This window comes from Phoxinus phoxinus (assembly GCF_949152265.1).
Source record: "Phoxinus phoxinus genome assembly, chromosome: 2".
Lineage (NCBI taxonomy): Eukaryota > Metazoa > Chordata > Actinopteri > Cypriniformes > Leuciscidae > Phoxinus > Phoxinus phoxinus.
In genome coordinates this window covers 14,567,035-14,570,757 of record NC_136877.1, presented here as the reverse complement: position 1 = coordinate 14,570,757, position 3,723 = coordinate 14,567,035, and positions in this window count along the sequence as shown.

Genomic DNA, 3,723 nt, shown 5'->3' with positions numbered 1-3,723 from the left:
ACTCGACCACTGAAAGACAGCACCTTTTTGGGTTAGAGCATGAAGGGGTGTGGCTAATATAGCAAAATTCCTGACAAACCTCCTATAATAGGAGCACAGTCCAACGAATGCTCTCACCTCTGTGACAGTCCTGGGGGTAGGCCATGACCGGACCTTGTCCAGGTTCTTTTCATCTGGCTGGAGACCCTGACTAGATACAACATGACCCAAGTAAGACACTTCACTGCGAGCAAAATGGCACTTACTACCCTTCAATTTTAGACCTGCCGAACGAAATCGACTGAAACCTCCTCAAGACTGCTAAGATGTTCATCGAAAGTCCGACTGAACACCAATACATCATCAAGGTAAACAAGACAAACTTTCCAATTAAGTCCACGAAGCACCAGCTCCATCAGTCGTTGGAAAGTCGGAGGGGCATTCGTAAGACCCATCGGCATAACCTTGAATTGATATAAAGCACTGCCTGTATTGAAAGCTGTTTTCTCCCTATCATTAGAGTCTAGCTCAACTTGCCAGTATCCACTTGACAAATTCATTGTACTAAACCAACATGCACCTGTCTAGAGCGTCTGATGGTCGGGGTAAGGGGTACGAGTCTTTTACAGTGACTGCATTAAGCTTCCTGAAATCAATGCAGAACCTGTAACTGCCATCTTTCTTTTTTACTAAGACGACAGGGGAAGCCCCAGGGACTACAACTTTCTTCAATGACATCCTGAAAAAGGAGCTGCTGAACTTGCCTGTCTATCTCAGCTTGCATGTGTGGTGATGTTTTATAAGCCCTCTGTTTGATGGGCTGCACATCCCCAGTATGGATGGTATGCTTGACCAAATCTGTACGACCATAGTCATAATCTTTTGCACTGAAAATATCTGCATATTTGGAAATCATAGTCTCTAGCTGAGTCTGTTGATCTCTGTCCAATGCAGAATGACCAAGGTCTACCTTGGGTTTTGGGCAGGGCTCAATTTGAGTCTGTATCTGAGCTAATGTGGGTTCCAACATTGTGTATTCTTCACCTGGTTGAGAGACTAAAGAATGGAAATCACCTAGCCTCGTGCCACAAGGAACATGAAAATCCTCACTTGTCAGATTCATAGCTCGAACACAAGTCACGCCTGTTCTTACAGCGGTTACTGTACGTGCTACAAAAACACCTGGTACTGTCTGAATTTCGGGGTCTAAAATTCCAACATAATTGCATGTGAACTCATTTTCCCCTATATTGGGCTGAATCTTTGCCAAAACGTTCATCTGTGACATGGCTGGGATCAAAATGGGCTCTAAAGTCACAGCACTACTCCTAAGAGGGACTATATCCTGTGAACACAAGAGAGGAACAGTCCAGTTCCACAATTTTAAATGATTCTCCCTGAGGTCAATTTCAGCGTGATGTTTGCTAAGAAAATCCCAACCAAGGATAACAGGCTGTGTAGCATTTCTAACCACCTGGACATTATGGGAGAACACTTCCTCACCCAGCCTAATAGTAATAGGCAACATACCAAGAGTGTCAAGATAGTCACTAGTCACTGACTTTGCCAGCAGAAAGGATTTCTGAATAGGCTTTTTCATGAGAGAGGGGATCGACATTCTCATCGTTTCACTAATCAAGGATATTTCTGAGCCTGTGTCTACAAATGCTTGTACAGCAATGTTCTCAATGATAGCAAAAACATAAGGTGTGGGAGTGACAGAAGTTACCAGTTCAGTTTGTTTGGGCCCACTCATAGACTCAGCAGACACTTGGCCCATAGTACCTGCTACCAGACGTTTCCCTGCAGATCAATGTAATGGCATTTTTAATCTTTCCTAATGATTTAACAGATTAATGCTGTATGTTCTCTGTCTGTATTCTGAGTTTCCTGATGTAACGTTGGTTCAGCTGGAGGGGGGTGTGAGCCCGAGAATGATCTGTGTCTTAAGTTCCCATGCTGGGGGAAGCTGTTCCTGCTTGTGTAAACGGTGGGGGTGATGGTTTCCCCTTGCATTATAAAGTAGCAGGGCAGGAGGACAGGAGGAAGAGTGTCTGTCTGTCTCTGACTCTGGCCTGCAGCCTGGCTGCAAGGCTGGAGTCAGGAAACCATTTTCTTGCATGAATAAATTACTTTTCTTTTTAAATACAATTTGGATCTTGACGTCTCTTTGCCTGGGAATGCTGAGTTTAGTAATTGTTTTTTGCCACAACAATTTGGTGTCAGAAGTGAGGATTCCGAGAGGAAAATTCTTCTCCTGGTCCTGAGACGGATTTGACGGAGTGAATCGCCCCAGTACCAGGTACTGGTCTCATACCTCGACGGTTTGAGAAATAGAGCTCAACAGGTTACGAGAGAGAGAGACAACTCCTGATTTCAGGGCCAGAGAAGAATCATCACCGGGATCAGAAAGAACTGGTGGCAGTGCATCTTCTCAGGTAAAAAAGACAGCCAAATTATTATTTTTCTTCTCTTTTGTTGGGTGTAGATTGATATAGGCTAACTGTGAGTGAACCATATTGGCTGAGACTGTCTCTTTGGTGCGAGCAGAGTTTTTAAGCGGAAAATTGACATGAGGAAGTCAAGTCAATTTTCTGAAAACTAGCTCGTAGGTGGACGGAAGAGCCACACCGTGGACGGAAAAGCCACAGCTGATTAAGTAAGTGAACGGAAGAGTCACAACTGAATACAGAGCATATTTGCTAAAACCTGTCTGATTTTGGGTTAAGAAGTCAGATCTGTTCGAAGACGTTTGGACAGATTAATAAGACGCGCGTCAAAAGTAAAAATCCAAGAGAGGAGATTCAGCTAAAGATGGGATCATCTAACAGTGAGCTAGATCATTTTTACACACCAGTTTTTGTTAAAAAAGAAGAAATTATGGCCAGAAAACGCATGCAAGAAATTGGGAGAACAGATATTTGTTTAACAAAAGTTTTTTTATATGTGTTCAGCATCTGTGTAAAACTATGAATAGACAGATAATGTTGAAATGTAGGGATAGAAAATAGAATGTTGTTTTTTTCTGATGGAAATTACAAAAGAGTGAGTTGTTGAACTGAATTGTTGGATTGAAGAAAAAGAGAACAGATGTAGAAAGAAACTGAAATGTAGGGAAAGATAGAAAGAAAATAGAATGTTTTTTCTGATGGAAATCACAAAACAGTGATTGTTGGATTGCAGATAAAGAGAACAGATGTAAGAAGGAAACTGAAATGTAGGGAAAGATTGAAGATAGAAGGAACATGGAATGTAGGGATTGATAGAATTCATGGAACTATTTATGAACGCCTGTTAAGTCAAATTAAGTTGAAATGGTATGAAAAGTGAGTTTTAGAGAAAAATAAGGCATTGAATATGATTAACAGGGATTAACATGATATAAAGAAGAGGAATGTTTCATTAAGCAGAATGGGCAACATTCTATATGTCAGTGTTAATTATGATGTGAATGTGCTTTATTGTATTAATGTTAGGAAAACAAGGATATTGAAGAATAGATTTCCATATGTTTATAACAGAGTTTATAAAAGATTTGAATGTGCAAGCGGCTATGAGAGCTGTGTAATTTAGGGACTGAGATATGAATGATATTGTGATTTCTGTGAAACAGTCCTGATAAATAATAATGAGACAAAAGAGAGCAAATGCTATAAGCAGCTGAGGCTCTCACTGATTTGCAAATGATGCTTTTGTAAAAAAGTTTGATTCTGATTAGAAAAAAAAATAGAATTATGTTACTAT